This window comes from Canis lupus, chromosome 7, assembly GCF_011100685.1.
Source record: "Canis lupus familiaris isolate Mischka breed German Shepherd chromosome 7, alternate assembly UU_Cfam_GSD_1.0, whole genome shotgun sequence".
NCBI lineage: Eukaryota > Metazoa > Chordata > Mammalia > Carnivora > Canidae > Canis > Canis lupus.
In genome coordinates, this window is record NC_049228.1 from 818263 (window position 1) to 842485 (window position 24223).

Consider the following 24223-nt stretch of genomic DNA (forward strand, 5'->3'; position numbering starts at 1 on the left):
GTGGAGCGTCTGCCTTCAGCCCAGGGCATGACCCTGGGGTCCTGGGATCGAGTCCCGCGTTGGGCTCCGTGCATGGAGCCTGCTTCTCCCTCTGCCTGGATCTCTGCCTCTCTCTCTCTCTCTGTGTCTCTCATGAATAAATAAATAAAATCTTTAAAAAAAAATAGTAAGTCAAGGAGAGAAAAAATCTGGCCATCACATCTGGCCCTTCTGTGTGCTTTATACTGTTAGTCAATATACGACCAAAGTTAAAGGATGGGGAACAGCTCAACAGTTAGAGGGTACCCCGGAAGACTCCTCACTTTAGTAAGAAATAATCCTGACAAGCAATAGGGCCTCCTCCTGTCTAAAATTCAAGCCTGACAGAATCTGTTAACTCGCACGGCTTTTAAAATATGAAGTGGAAAAAAATATTAAAAATATTAAAAGGTGACTGAATATTTTTACCTACTTGTCCTGGATGAAAAAATTATGTGATGACAATTTCATTCTGTTCTGTAACTATTGCTACCTAAGGAAATCAGTCTAAAAAAATTCAATGGATTAGTAAGATTTGAACATTACTGATATCACTTATTAAATAATATCATAAAGAACTCAAAGTTTAGATAGTTTCACAATCTTTATAACGTTCTCAAAGATATCCATTTCCCCCAACATAAAGTGCTTTGTATTTCCACACTTTTCAAGTTGGAAATTGGACTGCTCAAAAAAAAAAAAAAAAGTCATACTACCTAATAGACACAAAATCAAAACTTAGAAATTTTTTAAAAGCAACTTCTGCTGTCTCCTGACTGTGTTGCTGTTTACATGAATCTGCACATGTGATAAAATTGCACATATCCATACATATGTACACATACAAATGAGTGCAGGTAAGTCTGAATTTAAATCTAATAAGGTCTATGGATATACCTGGGTTTTGATAATATGCTAGTTATATAAGGTGTTACAGTGCGAGAAAACTGGGAGAAGAATTAACAGGACATGTCTGTATACGTTTCTATGAATCTACAATTATTTCAAAATAAAAGAGTAAAATAAAAGAAATTCCTAGGATCTAAAGTGAGTTACTGAGACAATAATTTACAGACATCTCTCTGAGCTCTGCATGAGACTCCATTATCCAGACATTTTCAGTTCCAGCTGTTGGCTTACAGATCTCCCACTTCCTCTGTTTCTCCTCCTAACTTGCCACTGTCCTAATAACTCTGGCCTTTAAACTACTTACTAGTCCATGAGAAGGTGAAGAGAGGTGAAATTCTAATAATATTAATATGCTACATATTAACGGACACCATAAAGGAAGGGTTTAGAAGTATTAGATTTCCTTTTCTTAAGCTATTCCCAGAAACCACAGAAAATGCAATACTGACTTTCCTACTTGAAAGTCTTTGAGCTGGTCCAAAGGCACGAGTAGGAAACACAGGCAGCTAGACGCAGTCCCCTATTAGCTTAGGAAAAACAGTGATGGAAATTCACAAGTCATAACTGAAAGCCAAGACAAGGAGCAAGCTGGCTGGAGAGTACTGCTCCTTGGGTCTTGGCCTAGGCTACCAGAGGCAGCTGAGGGATGAGAAACACATACACATTCATACACATTACCACAATAACGTTCATCAAAAGCACTCCAATATTCTTTAACACAAAGGGGCAATACTCAGATAATCTAGGTCAGGTCAGACCAAAAAGTGTGCTTTTCCCCTCTTCTATAAGAGTAAGGTAGGTGATCAGTAGAGACTTCTGCCCTCACTAAAGTTCAGAAGAGAAATAGTTACTGTTCTTACACTGAGTAATTGCAGGTATCTTCTGAGACCGATGTGGCTTTAATAACCTGAAGAGCATGTATGTATCTATGTATGTATGTACATGCATGCAAAACTGATGAAATGGTGAAATCTGAATAAGGGAAATGGTATTAAAAAACAATTTATGTAAATATCAGTAAAAAACAGCAAGCCGTGAATAAGATAAAGAAACATGGATAGTCATTAGTAAAGCAAGTAACTGCTTTACAAATCCTAGTGGTATCAGTGTAATGCAATTACCCTGAGTAACCATGTGAAACTCCAATAAGAGGTGAGACAGAAACTTTCTCCAGATACTGGAGACCTTAGGCCTGCAAGTGTTAGAACAGAACATGACTCAAATATGAAGAATTCAAAAGGAATATGCGCAATTTGTTCTTTGGAGAAGTAAGAGGTCTTAAAAAGGACGCACTCAAGCTCAGAGAAATAATCTATCAGGACAGATAGGAAACATCTTAGACTAAATCAGTAACCAAAGCAGGCTACAGCAAAGCAGAGAGGAGGTCTCTACTGACACTGTGAAGAGATGGCCAGGAAGGACAGAACCAAGGGATGAGGCAGGTTTAAGAGCATGAAGATTCGGGGCTCTGCTGTCAGGGAGGAGGCAGGTGTATTCCCTCTCTAGAGCGGACAGAAAATGGATAGAAACAAGCACAATAATCCAAAGTTCAACTTATGTTCACAGATACTGTTTGAAATACATTTTCCTTCTGATTCACAGGTCATATCAAAACCATTTGATAAATCTCTCCACTGGGGCCACAGTAGCCCTAGGCTGGAAACATTAGGTAAATAATGAAACTATTTTGGCTCCTGAGTCTTCCACCTGCCACAGCATGACTTGCTCAAAAAGACTTGATGAAAAAAAAAAAAAAAAAAAAGACTTGATGGACAGATAGTCTATGAAGTTTGAAGCTACTATATGCCTCTAAATGTCAATTGTTTGGTAGTTGACCATAATTTGTAATAATAAAATTTGTGCATTTGGATGCTGACTTGGATTCCTGGGCTAAATTTGTTTACATTTAAAATAGTTTTGGGGCAGCTCAATGGTTTAGCGCCTGCCTTCAGCCCAGGGCGTGATCCTGGAGACCCAGGATCGAGTCCCACAACGGGCTCGTTGTATCTCTGCCTCTCTCTCTCTTTCTGTCTCTCATGAATAAATAAATAAAATCTTAAAAAATAATAAATAATTTAAAAAAACAGTTTTGCTCTGGAAATACTGAGACTGAGATAAATCTGTAAGACATGTAGATCAAGACATTTAGTAAATGACTTGGAATACAAATCTGGAGTCCAGAGAAAAGATAAAGACTGAAGAGGTCAGAGATCTGGACATCACGAGTACATAAGTGCTAGATGAGACCATGGGTGTGGGTAAGGTTACAAATGGAGAAATAAGAGAGAAAAGTGGGCTGACAATGGAAGTCTGGAAAAAAAGTGGGGAGAGGAAGAGGAATAGTGAAGAAAGTACAAAAGAGTGATCCGGGAAGTAAGAATAGGATCTGGAAAAAAAGCAATGTTTTAGAAGCCAAGGACTGAGTTTTAATTAATAAAAGGGTTCAAACAGACAAAATATTATTAAAATGGTCCAAAAGGAAAAGAACTAAGAAAGTACTGCATTTAAGAAATATGTGGTGGGGAAAAAAAAAAAAAGAAGTATGTGGTGGGGATCCCTGGGTGGCTCAGCGGTTTGGCGCCTGCCTTCAGCCCAGGGCCTGTTCCTGGAGTCGCGGGATTGAGTCCCATGTCGGGCTTCCTGCATGAATCCTGCTTCTCCTCTGTCTCTGCCTCTCTCTCTGTGTCTCTCATGAGTAAATAAATGAACTCTTTAAAAAAAAAAAAAAAAGTATGTGGTGACCTGTGAGACAGCAGTATCAGTACAAGGGCAGGAATGGAAGTAGAACAGTAAGGTGTACACCACTCCTTAAGGAAAATTCGAGGAGAAAGGAGAGAAAGGGAAGTCAGTACTTTGAAAGGGAGAGTTAAGACAAAAAGTTATTTTGGTGGTAATTTTTATTGTTTTGAGGTATAATTGATACTTTATTAATAGTTTCACGTGTACAACATGATTTGATATTTGTATATATTGCAAAATGGGTACCACAGAAAGTCCAGTTAACGTCATTTTTCTTTTTCTTTCTTTTTTTTTTTTTAAAGAAAGTGAGCAGAAGCAGGAGGAGGGGAGAAGGGGCAGAGGGAGAAGGAGAGAGAGAATTCTACACAGGCTCCATGCCCAGCCCAGAGCCCAAAGTGCCAAAATCAAGGGTTGGATCTTTAACCAACTGAACTAACCAGGGCGCCCCATGTTGTTTTTATTTCTAAGAATTGAGACAACTTGAGGGATTTTAAAGAAAAGAAGGAGGAAGTAGGGGAGAAGAGAGTGAAGACACAAATGAAGAGATAACTGATCTAGTAAAATCCTAGAAGAGGTGGGGAACGATGATAAGTAGCCCCTGAAAGAAGGGAAGGAGAAATGACAACAGAGTAGTGTGAAGGTGGAGAGGAGAGTACTGAATGTGAGGTTTTCTGTTTTCTGTTTTTTGTCTGAGTAGATGATGATCAGGTCAGCTCTTAATAGGAAAAAAAGGAAAGATGTGTTTAGATACGGAGTCACTAGGGATGATTAAACCATTGGGAGGTGGTAATGAAGGTCCAAATGAGGGTATTTTATTTTATTTACTTAACAAACACATACACAAGCACTCTCTTTGTGCCAGGTACTGTTCTGAGCACTTTCCTATATATTAACTCAATTATCCCTCAAAGCCTCTATGAGTTTGAAACTCTGTTGTCCTCACTGCACGGATGATGAAACTGAGACACACAGAGAGATTAAGTGACTTGCCTCAACTAGTAAATAGCACAACCAAGACTCAAATCCAGATGGTCAGGGTTCATTCAAAGTTGTGCTTTGAACTACTCTACTGTGATGCCTCTTTAATACAAAAATCAACATGCTTGCCAGGTAGCCAACAAGAAATCTTCTAAAAAAAATTTTTTTTAAGACTTTATTTATTCATTCATGAGAGACACGGGGCGGGGGGCGGGGGCAGAGGGAGAAGCAGGCTCCATGCAGGGAGCCCAACGTGGGACTCAATCCCAGGTCTCCAGGATCAGGCCCTGGACTGAAGGCGGCGCTAAACCGCTGAGCCACCAGGGATGCCCGAAATCTAAAATTTTATCTAGCATTGCTGAGCAGCGTAGTAGAGGATTGAGAAGATGTGGGGTAAGTACAGTGAACCTGACTAATTAAAGGAAGTTGAGGGCACTTACAAAAGAGCAGTTGTGATGCCTAGTGGACTAGGAGCCCAGCTGATTCTAACTTCATAATCTTAGATCCTAAACTCTTCTCTAAATTCCAACTGTTCCGTGCATATTAGAGGTTTAGTATCTATCTTACCCGAATCTAAGAGAAATTAATAACCTAAAACTAAGTTCTACTCTAGCCCCACACCAGCTTCCTTTCTTGCCTTGACCATTTCTATTTACAGTTTAGTGTAGAATGAAAGAGGACTGTCTTTCTTACCATCTTCCCCCAGGGCCTAGTTCAATATGTTGTAGGGAATGTATACTTAATATTTGTTGAACTTCAGTATTACCCTCGAAATTTTTGTTTTTGACCTCTTCCTCTCTTGCTTTCTATATCCAGTAAGTTTCAATATCCTGCATTTTTCCTAAATGCCTATTCACCTCTTACTATTCTCTTAGATGCCTTTCACTAATTGCTATAGAGGTTTTTGATCATAAGCTATTATGCTGTTTCTCCCTCCTCAAATCAATCTATCCAATACAATTTTATCAAACTAATCACTTAAAATACTACTCTTTTCACATTACTCCTTTGCTTCAAAATATTTAATCTGTTTAGTAAGTAGTTATGAGATGGCCAATCTGCCAGAAGCAGCGTCTTTCCCATTGATTATAACCTCTATTTCTTCAAAACATCTATACCAATTATCCAGATTAATCATTCCACAATTGTCCTACCTTAAACACTCAGTTTTGTTGTTTTCCTGTAACTATGTCTTATCTCACCAAACGTATACAAAGTTCTTGAAGAAAGAGAAGGTTTCCTTTTACTTTTTTTTTTTTATCCTGCTGAGACCTTAAGCAGAGTGCAGTGGACAGAAGTTATCTGTTGTCCTTGACCAACAGTCTCCCAGCAACCATAAAGAGAAAGATACCAGGTTGAAGAAAACAGTCCCTAGTGTACTCTGGTTTGATCTATTATCCTATTACACTAAGATTTATATATAGGAAAAAACTTTAAAGATCCTTTCCACATTCCTTTACTACAAATAACAATTTCCTGTGTAATTTTTATTCAAATAAATGATAGACTAATTTAATTCACTGTAATTTCTAAAAGGATGCAATTCTTATCTTTATGTACAACATTGCACTTATCTACCAATCCCCAAACTATGCTAAAAATGTTTTTTTCTTACTAGAACTCTTGCATTTCTACCAATCCATTCAATTTATAGTTTTGATTTGCTTCCAGTTGATTTCAAAGCTGTAATACTTATGACATAGCAAACTGTCTGTACTTTACAAAAACCTATATCAGAGACACTTATTCCTAACAGTCGCACTCATCACACTGACACACTGCCTGAAGGTCAAGGCTCTAAATTCTTCAATATTTTTAGCAACCAAAATCCTGGTTTACGCTCTCCTTCTTGTTCACTTGGTCTTCAAAGGACGAAGGATATGATATTCAATTCCTAATTCCCTCTAAGTCCTAACCAACCAAAGTTTAACCGATTAAAAGAATCCAAAACAGAAATGAATTACTACAGAAAAAAAAAAACCCACATATATACTTTGAAGCAAAGAAAGTTAGAAGGTTTGAAATATGAACCCTAATTCCAATTCTGATTATTCTCATTAAATTATTGGCTGGAGGGACGCCTGGGTGGCTCAGCAGCTGAGTATCTGCCTTTGGCTCAGAGCGTGATCCCGAAGTCCCGGGATCGAGTCCCACGTCGGGCTCCCTGCATGGAGCCTGCCTCTCCTTCTACCAATATCTCTCCCTCCCTCTCTGTGTGTCTCTCATGAATAAATAACTAAAATCTTAAAAAAAAAATTATTGGCTGGAACAATTCATTACTTATCCCTTGCTACCACCCCCTTCCACTAATTATTCACTGAACAAATATTTATTCCCAATGCCTAAAATTTAATGGGTACTGTGGCAGATGCAGTTAACACAATGGCAAATAAGGTAGGCATAGTCCTGCCCTCCCAGAGCTTGAAGTGTGATTACGGAAAAACAGCCAAAGAAATGAGAAACTATAAGACCATATGACAAGTGCTATGACAGGTAAGCTATCAGATACCAAGGGAAAATGTAAGAGAAGTACCTAACACGGGGAAACATAGTATGGGTAAGTTATGGGGAGGCTCCTTGGAGATGATCATATTGAACCTGAGGCCTGATAAATGGGTAAGCAAAGAGAGGGAGTAAGCACTGGACAAGTAGAAGATGTACTCAATAGGGAATATGAAATGACTGAGGAAATGAAATACAGGTGAAGTGCAGAATTCAAAGTTGGGAATGGCAGGAAGTGAGACTGGAAAACAGGGCAATGACAAACGCTGAAGGATTTTAAGGAAAGTATAAAATGTTCAGCTGTCCTTGGCTGAAGCACAGGAAATGGTTGGAAAAGGCAGAGTAGAAGCAGGGAAACTATTCAGCAGACTATTTCTGTAACCCAGGTGAAAGATAATGACTTGGACTACAGTAATGGTGAGGGGAACACATGAAAGCGGACAGATCTGAGGGACATTCAGGAGGGGCTATCCACAGGATGTGATGTAAGCTCATGAGAGCATCCAGTCTGTTTTGTTCCTTACTACTCCTCAGCGCTAATAAGGATCTTGCCCGTAGTAAGTGCTAGATAAACACTGTTGAACAAATGAATCAAGAAAAGGAGTCATAGATGTTACTCAGGGTTCAGATAACAACCGGTAGAGGGAGGTACCACTTACTAAGATAGGAAACACAGGAAGAGAAGCAGTTCATATAAAATATGTTGACTTTGAGGTACCCGTGAGCCATCCAAAGACAGATATTAAGAATACAAATGGATATCACAGACAAAGCACAGGAGAAAGCAGATCCTCCTGGAAATGTAAAATGGCAGCCTCAGTGTCTCAATTAAAGCTATAGTTGATAACTGGCATTTATTTTTTTTTAGATTTATTTATTTATTTATTTATTTATTTATTTATTTATTTATTTATTTATGAGAGACACAGAGAGAGGCAGAAACACAGGCAGAGGGAGAAGTAGGCTCCATGCAGGGAGCCCGATGAGGGACTCGATCCCAGGTCTTTAGGATCACGCCCTGGGCCAAAGGCAGGCGCTTAACCGCTGAGCCACCCAGGGATCCCGATAACTGGAACTTTTAAAGCATACTATGTGTGATATCACTCCAATAATTCCTTGAAACTTCCCAGAGCCTCATGTTGGGTGTAGAGCCTACTTTAAAAAATGGATGGATGGATGAACAGACAGACAGAACTTTTTTTTTTAAGATTTTATTTATTTATTCATGAAAGACACACAGAGAAAGAGAGAGAGAGGCAGAGACACAGGCAGAGGGAGAAGCAGGCTCCATGAAGGGAGCTCGACGTGGGACTCGATCCTGGGACCTCAGGACCACACCCTGGGCTGAAGGCAGGTGCTAAACTGCTGAGCCACCCGGGCTGCCCTAGATAGAAGTTCTAAATGGAGAGATGAACCAGGATGCCAGAAAAGATAGATGATAGATAGATAGATAGATAGATAGATAGATAGATAGATAGATAGATGATAGATAGATGAAAAAAAGAAAGAAGAAAGAAGGAAGGAAGGAAGGAAGGAAGGAAAGAAAGAAAGCAAGCAAGCAAATGAAGAAGAACCAGGATGCCAGAAAAGCAGCATGGGGTGCCTAGGGAGCTCAGTCAGTTAACCATCTGACTTTGGCTGCAGGCAGCTGAGGGCATGGGGGCCTGTGGTAGAGCCAGACTCTGCTTGTTCCTCTGCCCCTCCCCTTGCTCATGCATGAACATTCTTTCTTTCTCCCTCAAATAAATAAATAAAATCTTAAAAACAAAAGCAGCAAAACCTAGACAGAAAACTTGAAGATTCTGAGTCACACAGACCTAGATTCAATGAGACCCAGGTAAGGGCAAATCATCTTCTGATTCTACTTCCTTATCAAATGGAATAATACCACTTATGTGGTAGAGTTGTTGATATAAAAATAATTTTAAAAGCAAAATGCATACTACAATACTTGGTACACAGTAAGCATTCAGTAAACAAGTACTTGCTATAATCATGACACACTTTGAGTTCCACTATGTTAAAACATTTCTAAAAATTAACATAGCCCAGGAAAAAAACAAAGAAAAATGAAAACAGTCTGTGTGTTAGGGTATTATTTGTACTAATGAATTGGTTTTTTTCTTTTATGTAATTTTGCTTTAATGCTGTTACTTAGCAGTAAATACAGAAATGACTAAATTAAATATGAAATCAATATTTTAAAGGAACTCTGAGATTAATTCTCTTGAAATGCAAATAATTATAGCATGAGGTTTCTATTATATTGAATTTTGCAAAAGAGTAATACAACTAGAGTATCATTCTTCTTCAAAAGAAAGAATTTAGAGAATATTTTACTTTTTTCCCAAATTTATCTTTCACAGATAGAAATGAATATCAAGCAGAAATTGGATCCTTTGTTTTAGAAATAAAGCATTTCATTGTATTTTATTTCTGTTCCACGCAAGTAGCATTCTTTTAACTTCTTTCTAGGCCTCAGATTTCGCATTTGTAAAGTGACAGAGGTGGATCAGATGTTGTCCTCTAGTGTTCTTTTTGCTATAATATCCTGGAATTTGATAATCCTGTAACAAAACAAATACATAATGGCTAGTCTTGCAACTCTACTTTCAAGTGTCCCTATAATAGTCTTTTACAACCTAGAGCTGGTCCCCAGAGCTGAAGCCATTACTGACTCTTATTACTGAGCCACTGAGCCCAAAGAGAGCTGGAGAGATTAAAAATCCACAGGAGAGATAGCAAATGATTAATGATTTGGAAATTGATCTTAAATTAAATTAAAGGGATGGCCATGCTCATTAGATTAGACTAAGGACTGAATTACACAAGGCTGAGGATAAAGAGTTGATAATCTAAAAATATACAAAGGCAAATTATAGATAACTGTCAATATCCTTTTTCCCACTTTTACTATGAACAGGATAATAGGAAATGGATTCAATGCTAAATGGGAACAACACGAACCAGATTATACCTTTAAAACCGTGAGTTTCCCAGTAACTGCAGAATCCATAAGGGCAGGGACTCTGCCATCAGGGACCCAGCATCTACTAAAAGATCTGGCATCTAGAAGTATCCATAAATATCTGGCCAAAAATAATTAATAAAAGGCCATTCAAATTTTTAAAGATCCAACCACAGAAGTGCATTACAAGCAGAACAGGAATTTTCTCTTCTCTTAATATTTTTTAAAAAGATTTTATTTATCTATTTGAGAGAGAGACAAAAACAAGTGGGAGGGTGAGGGGGAGAGGGAGAAAGAGAAGCAGACTCCACACTGAGCTCCAGGGAGCCTGATGCAGGGCTTGATCCCAGGACCCCAGAATCATGACCTGAGCTGAAGGCAGATGCTTAACCAACTGGGCCACCCAGGCGCCCTGAGAAGAGCCTTACTAATAATAATTTAGATACTGACTAGAAACAGAGAGATAAAAATCATTATATTTCAAAGTTATTCCCCTATAAAACCCCTTGAGCCTTGGTGATCCTGCTATAGCACAGTAAGAACTGAAAAAAGGCAAATAAGTCTCTGCTCTCATCTGAAAACTCAAACCAATAAAAAATATGGGGAACACTGGGGGGCTCAGCGGTTTAGCGCCGCCTTCAGCCCAGGGCCTGATCCTGGAGACCCGGAATCGAGTCCCACGTCAGGCTCCCTGCATGGAGCCTGCTTCTCCCTCTGTGTCTCTGCCTCTCTCTCTTTCTCTGTGTCTCTCATGAATAAATAAATAAAATCTTTAAAAAAAAAATGTTGTCTATTTTACAAATCTACTAAGTCTTTAAGCGTTCCAGCAGTAACATTCTTCTGAAATGGGCCCAGTATGGCACTTGGTGAGACATGAATGGAGGGGGCCTTCTCACTCGGTCTGTGTGTTGTAGGAGCTCTCCAATAGGTGAAGTGATTCTCAACAGATGGAACACAGCTCAGTCACCCTTCAAGTCATTTTCCATTATCTCTGGTGATTTATGATGAGGTGAGTCATTCTTCTGACCTCATTTTTTATGCTACTTACGGTCAAAGGGAAACAATCTAAACATGGGAAGAAAAATCAACACAAGAGGCACAATCATAAAACACTGAAGCTGCATCCAAAAGACCCAAACACAATCTGCCTTGGCACTTTCTAGTCATACCTCATAGTTAGGCCAGTTGACTTAAAAAATAAGTAAATGACTAAGAATAGCTAACTAAAATAAGAAAACTGGCAAAAAATGTTGCAGAGAAGCAGAAAGAAAGTAAACCTGTTTCCCATGAAATGCCCCATATAAATAAAACATAGTTCATAAAACCAAACCATACACCCTATTGGGAAATTCATGTTCAATTAGAAGAGTAGATCTCCCCTCCACCTCAAGGAGCACAACACAAAGTCAGCCAACCCAACCTCCATATGAATGTTCCAAGTGTCACTTCCATTTTCTAAGATAAGCACATCATTTGCCTACAGTTGACTGCCCACAACTGATGCACTTGGAATGGGCACGCTTCTCCTCCTACCTTCTCCCTTACATGGCCAGGTGCCTATAAAGAAAGTCTCCCTCTCCTTGTACAGCTAATTTACTCTTTATTTTTTTAGTTTTCTTTGGAGGCTTTCAAGTTCTCTTTATTTTTTAAGAATTATTTACTTATCTTAGAGAGAGCCTGCGTGCATGTGTGCGTGTGAGGGGGAGAGGGAGAGGGAAAGATAATCTCAAGCAGATTTCCTGCTGAGTGCACAACCCCAAGACCACAACCTGAGCTGCAATCAAGAGCCCAGTGCTCAACTGACTGTACCACTCATGCACTCCTCACGTTTTCTTTTATAATGAAGGTCAAGGGCTGGTGATGATCTTAGGGGACAAAAAAACCATACTTCTGAACTGGAACTTTGAAGACTACTTCAAAATAAGGGGAACTTCAGTTGAGAGCTAATGGAACAAATATGAAAAAGTGATAAAGTTTACTCTATTGTCATCATCACTGATAAGTACTGACACATGAGGGGTACTAATCTAAATTTGCTGAGTACCATGTCAAGCCTTCCAACAATTAATATTAGCCATCTTATTCACAATGTTCACAATTTACATTTTTGAATTGATCACTGGTATCCCAATTAGAGGGTCAACACAAGAAAATGTGATAATTTAAAGAATGAATTAATTACTAAAATTCAGGTCTAGTCAAGACTGACTTGAAATGTCAAAATTCTGTTAGGCCACCGAAGCCATTAAACTACAACGAGAGAGATAACTACATATTATATGCCTCCTGAGAGAAACATACACCATCACCTATGATGTACACTCTTGCCAAAAATTCAAATCTGAATCAGATTAAATCTCTAGATCTGATTACCAGTTTATAGAAAATACTGGAGACAAAGGAACATGTTAACACTACAAGCGTGCAGTCAGAAAAATCCAGATTGTGGGAAACTACAGTACAAACGATCTTGTTTTTCAATAAGTAAGATGCAGAGAAAAAAAGTGAAGAGGAAACTATAAATTAAGAGTCTTAAGATACATATGAGCCAATGCAGACCTTATGTGAATCCTAACTTAAAAAAAACTGTTAAAAAAAAAAATCCATGAACCACCAGGGAAATTTAACAACTTTTTTTTAATATTTTATTTATTTATTCATGGGAGACACAGAGATAGAGAGAGAGAGAGAGAGAGAGAGAGACAGACAGGCAGAGGGAGAAGCAGGCTCCATCCAGGGATCCCGACGTGGACTCGATCCCGGGTCTCCAGGATCACACCCCGGGCTGAAGGCGGCGCTAAACCACTGAGCCACTGGGACTAGCCCCATCAGGGAAATTTAAACACTGCTGAATATTTTATCATTTTATGAATGAATGTTCAATATTTAGGTGTGATAATGAGCTTGTGATTGTATTTATTACATTTCCATCTTTTAGAAATACATATTGAAATATTTACAAATAAAAAGTATATCTAAGATTGTATAATAATCTAGTATATTGGTGATGAGGAGAAAAGGATCTATAAATGAAACAAAATTGGCCATGAGTTGGTAAGGTTTGAGAATTCAGGTATACTATTCTCTTTACTTTTGTATTTTATATTTTGAAATACTCTACAATAAAAAAGTTTAAAAAAAAAATAAAAAGAAAGCGGGTCACTAGACCAAAAAATCTTAAGTAACAGCCAGGTTGTATACCATATATATCATGTATATTCAGAACATGGCAATGCAAAATACTTTCCCAAAATTGCATTAGAATATGATTCCAAAAGACTGCCACAATATGACAATGCTTAAAATACTACATACAAAATCTTCTCTAAATTCTAACACAAATCCATTCCATTACTACAACATTCTACAATATTCCATTAGAAACCACATGCAAAAAAAAAAAAAAAAAAAGAAACCACATGCAGATCAACTTTCAATACTAAGAACTAAGGATTCAGTTTTCCAATTACATTGACTCATATAACGAATCATCATCGCCTGATAAAACTTCAAGCCCCCAAATTTACTCAAACTGGTTACAATCTAAAATCCAATATTTAAGAAGCAACTTTTTTATTTTTATTTTTCAAAGATTTTATTTTTAAGTAACCTGTACACCCAATGTGGGGCTTTAACTTAACAACCCTGAGACCAAGGACAGGCTGGGTGGCTCAGCGGTTTAGCGTCACCTTCGGCCCAGGGCGTGATCCTCGAAACCCAGGATCTCCAATCACATCGGGGCCCCTGGATGGAGTCTGCTTCTCCCTCTGCCTGTGTCTCTGCCTCTCTCTCTCTCTCTGGGTCTCTCATGAATAAATAAATAAAATCTTAAAAAAAAGAAAAACAAAAAACCCTGAGACCAAGAGTCACATGCTCTACTAACTGAGCCAGCCAGATGCCCCTAAGAAACAATTTTTCAAATTACACTTCAAAAGCAGGGGGGAAATCCCCAACACATTCAAAGCCCCTGCCCCAAGTCAACAAATGAAGCGAGGTTTCAATTCCTTGCCCTTTATAAAATTCTAGGTCAAGATCTTTTTAAAAAAAAAAAGAAAAGATTTTTATTTATTCATGAGAGACACACAGAGAGACAGACACATGCAGAGGGAGAAGCAGGCTCCCTGCGGGGACCGGATGCGGGTCTCGATCCCAGGACCCCAGGTTCACACCCTGAGCCGCAGGCAGATGCTCAACTAAGCCACCAGGGTGTCCCTGGGTCAAGATCCTTAATCTGGATTTATTACTACTGTGTTCAAACACTAAAGATTTATCAAAGATCCCAGACTTCCATTTTTCACTATCCTTAAGCAGAAAGGTATAAGGTATAAATCCACAAGCATAGATAAAAATAATCACAAGTACTGATGAATATAATACTCTCCCTCCAATTCCCCAAGAACCACAAAGCTAAAACAGAAAATCACTATATAGCCAATTTCCTATTATAAAAAATAATAGGAACCAGCTATTATGGAAAGCATTCCCAAAATTCTAGTTCATTTCTAAAACCTATCAATCACTAAGTAACAAGAAGCACAGAGTCAGGCAGAGTAGACATTCAATAAATGAATGTGAAAAAATAAATGGCAGAAGAAACTGTTTATTTATACTAACTTCCCTATCACTGCTCCCTTAGGGCTGCCCTCCAGTGACAGTGCTAATGAGTGGGAAATGGGCCAAAGCAGAACTGGGAAATAAAATCTCGACTTGTGCATCAGCCCTTCAGTAATAGGACTATAACCTTTTTGCTTCCAGTGTCAAGGTTAATATTCTAAAATTGTCTTAAAAAATAAATAAAATAAAATAAAATAAAATAAATAAAATAAAATAAAATAAAATAAAATAAAATAAAATAAAATAAATAAAATAAAATAAAATAAAATAAAATTGTCTTAACCCACAAGTAATGAAACCATTTTCATTATTTTCAATTAACCAAAAGCCAGGTTTTTAAGAGTCTTCTCACATATTTTGGGTCCTAATTTACATATAGATGGCAGATCTATTTTTTTTTTCCTTCCAAAAATCAACAGAAAGATTAACTTACCCTTAACAAGAAAAAACTTCATAAACTCTCCACATAAGCTCTCAAAAACATCTCTATTGAAACTGTTCTGGGGCACCTGGGTGGCTCAGCTGGTTAAGTGTCTGCCTTCAGCTCAGGCTTGATCTCAAGATCCTGGGATCCAACCCCTGCTCTGCTGGGAGCCTGCTTCTCCCTCTCCCTCTGCTGCTCTCCTGCTTATGTTCTCTCTCTCTCTGTCTCAAATAAAATCGTTAAAAAAGAAAAGAAAAGAAACTGCTCTTCCAAAGGTTATAAATGACCAAATCCAACAGTTTTTGGGGGTTTTTTTAGGTCTTCCCCGCAATGTCCTTTTACATTGTTGACCACCCATTCCTTGAAACTCCTCGGTACCACTGTGCTTTCTCGGTTCTCCTCTCTATCAGTTTCCTGTGGCTACTGCAACAAATTACCACAAACTCAGTAGCTTAAAACAGCACATATTTATTATCTTAAAGATCTGGAGATCACAAGTCTGAACTCAGTGTCCCCAGGCTAAAATCAAGTTTTGGGCTTGGCTCGTTCCTTCTTGAGACTCTGAGGGGAGACTCCGTTTCCTTGCCTTTCCAGCCTCCAGAGGCTCCCCGCATTCCTTGGCTCACGGCCCCTTGCCTGGTCACTCCCGTCTCTTGCTTCTATCATCACATCTACCACTGAATCTGCTCTCCTGCCTGCCTCCCTTCCATAAAGACCATTGTGATTACACTGGACTCCTCTGGATAATCCAAGATAACCTTCTCACTCCAAGACCCTAAATTCAATCATATCTGCAAAGTCCCTTTTATCCTACAAGGTAACATCTTGACAGATTCTGGGGATTAGGACATGGACCCCTCTGAGGTGCCATTAGTCCGCCTACCACATAGTCCTATGGCTCTAATGGGAACTTCTGCATCCTCTGCCTAATATTTTTTGTTCTTCTCTTTCATATCTTCTCCTTTCTTCTTCCACACTCATTGCTTCAACCATCACCTTTATGTTAATATCAAACTCTCTCATTTTAAACACGAGGAAACTGGAGTGTATGTAGATAGGGAGGTGATGACTAGCCTTGAATCACAGATGCCTAAGGGGTTTTTCTACTTGGATGCCTTCAGAGCTCCTCAGTCCAAACTTAGACTGACTCCTATCTCCACCTGAATCACAAAACTCTTTCAGACTCACAGGCTAGACCTGTATTATACTTTCCCTTCTCATCTCCATTCTCTCAGCTGGTTCTTTCCTCTGTGTCCTTCCATTCACTCTGAAATCCAAACGCAGCTTCATATTCCTTAAAGCCGCTCGGCTGGGTTAACCTCCCTGCTCAAACCCACAAAAAGTCTTCTGCTAAGGACTCATGGAGCATTCTCAGCCTGGTGTTTGATGCTCAAAGTCCTCTAGGATGTTATCCTCACCCCTTCCTTAACCCTCCAAACGCACCCATTAGGACTTCTCCTGGGTCCGCCTCTGCCTACACACAATACTTATTCCCCTCTCTCTGCCCACACTGCTGCATCATCATGGACTGTAATCCTTTGTCCCTCCACTTTGGAGTGTGCCTTTGCCTGTTATCATAGGAATTATCACTCTAAAAGTAATTGTTTTCATTTACAAAACCAGACTGTGAGTTCCTTGAGGGCAGAAACTGTACCTATCAACAAATATACACTTTAGCACAGACTTAGCAATTATTAGGCATTCAATGTTAGCAGTAAATTAACAATCTAATAAAACCTCTAACAAGGCAAATAATAGTTGTCCAAATGATGACTTATTATTTGAACTTCAAAAACTTTATTTTCAAAGTATATTTAATTATATAAGAAAACAATTACAAGGAACTTTAAGTGAAAACATCAGGAGACAGTCTATGATACCAACTTTATATATACATACATATAAATATGTTTTTAAAAAACCTGAAAGGAATACACTAAATGTTAGTAGTATATACCTCTGAGTAGCCTGATTTTAAATCACTTTCAACTTTCTTTTATAATTTCATTTTCTAACTTTTTTTAGAATGAAAGGCAATTTAGTCCAGTAAGAGGCAACATAAAATTAAGAACATGGACTCTCTGGTCAGACTGCCTGGGCTTAAATAAATTCTAGCTCTGCCATTTATTATCTGTGTGACCTTGGGCAGTGTCTCAGTTTCCCTATCTCTATAAAATCCAGACAATAATAAAAGTATCTCACTCATGAGTTGTTTTGAGTATTACACACAAGTAAATATATTAAAAGAACTTAGAAGACTCCTTGGCCCAGAGTAAATACCACATAAGTGAGAGCTACAATTACTACTCCTCCGACTACTATGGCTGCTGCTACTGCTATTCTTACTACTGTCACTAAAAATGACTTATCACGACGTAACTATTAGACTAGCTTAAATATAAAGATAATAGCAAGTACAGGTAAGGATGCAAAGCAATTAGAACTCATATATTGTTAGTTGGAATTCAAAATGGTAGAGCCACTTTGGAAAAGTTTGGCAGTTTCTTTTAAAGTTAAACATTCATTTGGGCGCCTGGGTGGCTAGTGGGTTAAGCGTCTGACTCAGGTCATGATCTCAAGGTCATGAGATGGAGCCCTGTGTCAGGCTCTGCACTCAGCATGGAGTCTGCATGTCCCTCTCTCTGTCCCTCCTCCTACCTTCTCGCTCACTCTCTCAAGTAAGTAAATAAATAAAATCTTTTCTAAAAATGTAAAATATTCATTGCCACAGGACTGTTACCCCACTGCTGGGAATTTGACCAAAGTGAAATGAAACATGTCCACAAAACAACCTGTACACAAATGTTTCTAGCAGTTTTATTCATTATTACTAAAAACTGGAAATAATCCAAATGTCCTTCAACTAGTGAACGGATAAACTGTAGTAGTTCCATATGCTGCAATACCACTCAGCAATAAAGACCAGTAAGCTACTGACACGTGTAACAAAATGGATGAATGTCAATGCATTATAGCAAGTGAAAGCAGCCAGATTCAAAAGGCTTCATGCTGTATGATTCATCTATACGGCACTGTGGTTATGGGAACAGAACATTGATGAATGGCTGCCAGGGGGTGGCGGTGGGAGGAGGAGTTGGCTACAAAAAGCACAAAGAAATCTTGGAGATGGTGATAACATTCTATATGTTGATTGTGGGTAGTGGCTACACAGCTGCATGTGTTTGTCACAAATCACAGAACCCTCTATGCAAAAAAGGTGAAGTTTACTGTATATAATGTATACTTTAATTTTAAAATACTTAAAAATAAAAGCAAGCAATGACTACATTTTAGCTTACCAACAAGACCTGTCCAACCTTCTACCTTTAGGGGAATTATGCTTCAACTACATGCACTGACAGTTTGCCTATTGAAAAATACTCACACAGAGAGTTCTATAAGCCCAAATGGTAGTGTGCTACAGGACTTTAAGAATGGGCAACAAAAATTTAGCTAGGGAACAAATAAAAATCACTTGCATCTGTACTCCAAAACAAAACATAAAAACCCCCACCATATAAATAAGCCTATTTTTCAAATCTGGCTTTGAGGTCCACTATGGCATGGAAACTTGGGACTAACACTCATAAGGCAAGGAGCCAGGTGCCCAACATAGTCTGATGCATCACATCAACCAATCTAAAGAGGTAAACTACTAAAATGACTCAGGATGACTGTTCTAGATCCACAATAATGAGGAAGCCAACAGGATTTTCTTAATCCCATATTGCCTTGGGTCCTGACACTAGCAGAATTCATCAATATGTGCAGGGCAAGGCTAAGTCATTTCACAGGTGGAACTATAAGAGGAATACGTAATGAACTTGGAATAAAAGAGAAACGGTTAAGAGTACAAGTTTTAGGGGCAGCTGGCTGGCTCAGTCGACAAAGCATGTGACTCGATCTCACGGTTGTGGGTTCAAGGCCCACACTGGGCATGGAGATTATTAAAAAAAAAAAAAAAATAGAAAGAATACAAGTTTTATTTCACCATACCATACCACAAACATACATACTATTTTGTACTGAACTGAACACGTTATCATCCTGTTATCAGAAGGACAGGCTCCTTCTGTCTTGCTCTGAATATAAATTGCTCTGCCTTTCCTCCTTCCCTCATCTGTTTCTGTCTGTACCTTTCTTCCAGATAAATAGATAATTTCTTTTTTTTTTTTAATTTTTATTTATTTATGATAGTCAAAGAGAGAGAGAGAGAGAGGCAGAGACACAGGCAGAGGGAGAAGCAGGCTCCATGCACCGGGAGCCCGATGTGGGATCCGATCCCGGGTCTCCAGGATCGCGCCCTAGGCCAAAGGCAGGCGCCAAACTGCTGCGCCACCCAGGGATCCCAGAAATAGATAATTTCAATCTCCCTGAAGCTGTAGGGTCAGATTGAGGCAGCTCTAGAATAACAGAAAATCCTAGGAGTTGAATTCCAGTCTGGGGTGTCCCTGAAGTCCAAACTTGAACTCTGAGACCATTACAAAACCGACCTGAGTTTCTGAGTCAAGTATAGAATCTTTCTGGTCTCTATGTGGACAGACATTAGTATTCACTACACCCAACAAAGTTACAAGTGTCAATAAAATATATTTTGAAGAAATATGCAGGTACTCATTCTAACAAATCCCAGAAAAATCTCCTTTCTGAAAGCAAGCACCTGCCTCTTGCAGCAGCCCAACAATTTGGGAGATACAGTTTTAAGAGCCTGTATCTACCCCTACAGCACCCAAAATTGTAATACTAATGACACCAAGATAGGTGATAACAATCTTGCAAAATAAATAAAGAAAAATAGAAGAAATTTCAAGAAGTATCACCTCACACAGAATTATCAACCCATACTTCATGACTTATAGCATGTGTGTGTGTGTGTGTGTGTGTGTGTGTATAATGAAATGGGAATTTGTGAGCAAACAAGTGATTTCAAGGGTTATATAATCAGATTATTGATGTCTTCTTCATTGATGACTCTGGGATACTAAGGGCAAACACAATTTATTCACCCAAGTTTAGTTAGTCTGCATCAGTATCTAAGGCTTTCATCAGAGAAGTTCTAACCTTTTGAGGTATTTCTTACCTCGGTCTATTTCAAGTATTATTAATAGGCCCCCTGGAGCTTATCATTGACTTAAGCACCTCGTGGCCTAAGCAAAGGCTGCCAGGAAAGAAAGGTCTCTAAGTCAAAAGTAGCATCAAGGCCCCACAACCTGAAGTGTAAATCATTTACTGTGACCTTGTTGGGGGAGGAGAGAAATCAACCACCAATATCATCTGGGGGTTTCTTCCAACATGCCAAGATGGTAATTCACAGTTGGTCCAGAGCCAAAAGGGAGAAAGAAAGCAATTATCCTGATAATTCCTATCGTGCTTATATAGTTATATGTACTGCCAAAGCGAGCACCATATCGCTTATATAACGTGGATATTTTAACTAAATAATTCAGATATTGTACCACTTTCCATTTCACAGGACAATCAGTCACAAAGTTGTTCGGCTGCTGGCAGCTCCAGTCCCATATTTTGTTTTTTTGTTTTTAAGATTTTATTTATTTATTCATGAGAGACACAGAGACAGAAAGAGAGGCAGAGACACAGGCAGAGGGAGAAGCAGGCTCCATGCAGGGAACCTGATGTGGGACTCGATCCCGGGGCTCCAGGATCACGCCCTGGGCTGCAGGCGGCACTAAACCGCTGAGCCACCCGGGCTGCCCCAGTCCCACATTTTGAATATAACCTTTTATGTACCTTAAAAGAGTTCTTTAGAGCATGGAGAAACATACTGTCACTCCACGAACTGACTTGGAAAAGAGTTCCTGAGCCAATAAAGGCTCCTTGTCTTGATTCAAACAAAGAGATGGTTTCTCAACAGAAGGTCTATTTGGCCTCAAATCTTTGAGCAGCTTAATCTTCAGCTGAATTTGTCTAGTATTGAGTATACCTATTCAATTCAATTCACTGCCAGGCCTATAAACAGAGACAAATGCCTATATTGCACATGCAGGTGTTTTGCTTTTTTTTTTTTTTTTAAAGATTTTATTTATTTATTCATGAGAGTCACACAGAGAGAGAGAGGCAGAGACACAGGCAGAGGGAGAAGCAGGCTCCATGCACCGGGAGCCCGATGTGGGATTCGATCCTGGGTCTCCAGGATCACGCCCTGGGCCAAAGGCAGGCGCCAAACCGCTGCGCCACCCAGGGATCCCTGTTTTGCTTTTTTTAAAGAACAAAAACAAAGCAAAAAAACACAACTTCCTAGCTGTCATCTCCTTCCTCTCCTATTTCAAGAGATTACTGAATGTGAAGAGCATATTGAGAGAAGTTGTACTGCACAATCTGGGATGGTAGGTAAGACAGAAGGAAAGGCACCAAGGTCAGTCTCAGAAGGAATCAGAAAAGTGGTTACCTTGTATGAGAAGGAGATATATCAGAGTAACCTCAAAGCAGGTGCTTTTCTCAGGGCATTATTAAAATGTGCATGTTAAGGACCAGATTCAAGTAGCAGAGTCACCTTAGAAGAAACAAGACTACTGAGCTGCACTAAGAAAACTGTGCTTTGGGATCCCTGGGTGGCGCAGAGGTTTAGCGCCTGCCTTTGGCCCAGGGCGCGATCCTGGAGACCCGGGATCGAATCCCACGTCGGGCTCCCGGTGCATGGAGTCTGCTTCTCCCTCTGCCTGTGTCTCTGCCTCTCTCTCTCTCTTTGTGTGACTATCATAAATAAATTAAAAAAAAAAAAAAAAAGAAAGAAAGAAAACTGTGCTTTGTGCAACCCGGGTGGCCTAGTGGTTTGGCGCTGCCTTGGGCCCAGGGTGTGATCCTGGAGACCCAGGATCGAGTCCCGCATAGGGTTCCCTGCATGGAGCCTGCTTCTCCCTCTGCCTGTCTCTGTCTCTCTCTGTGTCTCTCATGAATAAATAAAATCTTAAGAAAAGAAAAGAAAAGAAAAAAGAAAAGAAAAGAAAAAAGAAAAGAAAAGAAAAGAAAGAAAAGAAAAGAAAAGAAAAGAAAAGAAAAGAAAAGAAAAGAAAAGAAAAGAAAAGAAAACTGTGCTTTGATAGAACAGAGGTTCAGTAAAGGAGCATGTGGACCAGAAAGCTGGATTCTATTTCCCTATGATCTATCAGCCCAAGAAATGGTCCCTTGCAGAATCTAGATCTCAATCTCCTTAACATCCCAAATATATTTGAAAAACAAATATTCACCTTTTCAAAGAGTTCAGAAACTAAAAATAATGAATATGGCCCTCTTAGCATCTATCTTATTTATATGCAGCTGCTTATTAGGTAAGACATAAAGCTCTGGAATTTAAGTCTGAAAAATCCATGCCTAAAGGGCAACTTGTCTCCTTTGTCATCTTGCACAAGTAACCATTTTCTGAGCTTCAGATTCCTCATCTGTAAAATGGGAATTACAACACTGCTTGCCACACCTACTTCAAGAATCAGTACGGCAATTCACACAGGGGAAGCCATATGTAGGAATTTTTAAACAGCGAAGGATCATACAAATGTTGGTTGCTACCTTAAAACCAAACCAACCAACCCCAGATACAGATAGGATGACGAGAAGAGAAGGTCCTTCCACCGGAAAGAGGTCTGCAAACAGGAATGATTTTAGACTACCTAATGCATTCAGGGAAGTGCTATGACACAAAATTGAATTGTTACTAAGAAGTGGATTCTCCGGCAGCTGGGGGCTCAGCGGTGGAGCGTCTGCCTGAGGCCCAGGGCGTGACCCCAGGTCCTGGGATGAGTCCCAGGCCGGGCTCCCTGCATGGAGCCTGCTCCCTCTGCCTGTGTCTCTGCCTCTCTCTCTCTCTCTATGTGGGTCTCATGAATAAATAAAATATTTTTTAAAAAGTGGATTCTCACGCCAACATGCTCACTTTGTACACAAAGCATAAAAAGACAAGTGGGAAAGATCAGGCGAGTGTGCGGCCCCCAGCTCCCCAGGTGCGTGAAGTCCCACCTGGGGGCGGCTCGGCGGCCGCACGTGCGGGGAGCACTGCGCGGGGAGGCAAAGTGTCACCACTGCGCCCCGCGCTGTTGGGCGACCGCCACCCACGCTACACAGCCACACACACGGCATCTGAGTTCGAAGGAAGGAAGGAAGGAAGGAAGGAAGGAAGGAAGGAAGGAAGGAAGGAAGGAAGGAAGGGAGGGAAAGGAAAAGAAGAGGAATGATTTCGAGGATTAGAGGCGATTCTCCTCTCTCGTTTCCTACATCCCCTCCCCCCCCCCCCCAACCTCCCCTCACTCCCCTCCCATCCCCTCCCCTCCCCTAAATCACACAAAAGAAAAGAAAAACCAGCGTGCAGAGAAGAGCGAAGCGGAGCATCCCCCAAGCACCGAGCGAGCGTCGGGCCGGGCCTCCCAGGGCGGCGGGGTCCGAGTCCTGCAAGCCCGCACAGGTCTGCGTCCCCCCGCGCCGCCGGCCGCCCCACGGGGTCGCGCCCCCACACGCGGATTCTCCCGGACGCGCGGGACGAACGCCCCTGGCCGGGCTACGTGGGGGCCGTGCGGCCGGGGCGGGTCGGCGGTGACCACGACTCGAGGTGTGGGGGGGGGGGCTCTACCCCGCAGGTAGAGACCCCGAGGTCGGAAGGACCTGGCTTCGCGGGGGAAGCGGCCGAGAACCACGCCGACCCGGCTGCCCAGGTGGCCGCAGGTAGAGACCCGGGTGCCCGGGTGGCCGCAGGTAGAGACCCGGGTACCCGGGTGGCCGCAGGGAGAGACCCGGGTGCCCAGGTGGCCGCAGTAGAGACCCGGGTGCGCGGGTGCCCGCAGTAGAGACCCGGGTGCCCGGGTGCCCGCAGTAGAGACCCGGGTGCCCGGGTGCCCGCAGTAGAGACCCGGGTGCCCGGGTGCCCGCAGTAGAGACCCGGGTGCGCGGGTGGCCGCAGGTACAGACCCGGGTGCCCGGGTGCCCGCAGTAGAGACCCGGGTGCGCGGGTGCCCGCAGTAGAGACCCGGGTGCCCGGGTGCCCGCAGTAGAGACCCGGGTGCCCGGGTGCCCGCAGTAGAGACCCGGGTGCGCGGGTGGCCGCAGGTACAGACCCGGGTGCCCGG

The 24223-nt window shown here is 40.8% G+C and overlaps 1 protein-coding gene across 12 annotated transcripts in view; it reads right to left on the minus strand.

The window, feature by feature from the left end:
• The window catches only part of PPP1R12B (protein phosphatase 1 regulatory subunit 12B), a 205135-nt gene that overhangs the window by 180286 nt on the left and 626 nt on the right, over positions 1-24223 (minus strand). The gene's annotated exons all lie outside the window — the stretch shown is intronic.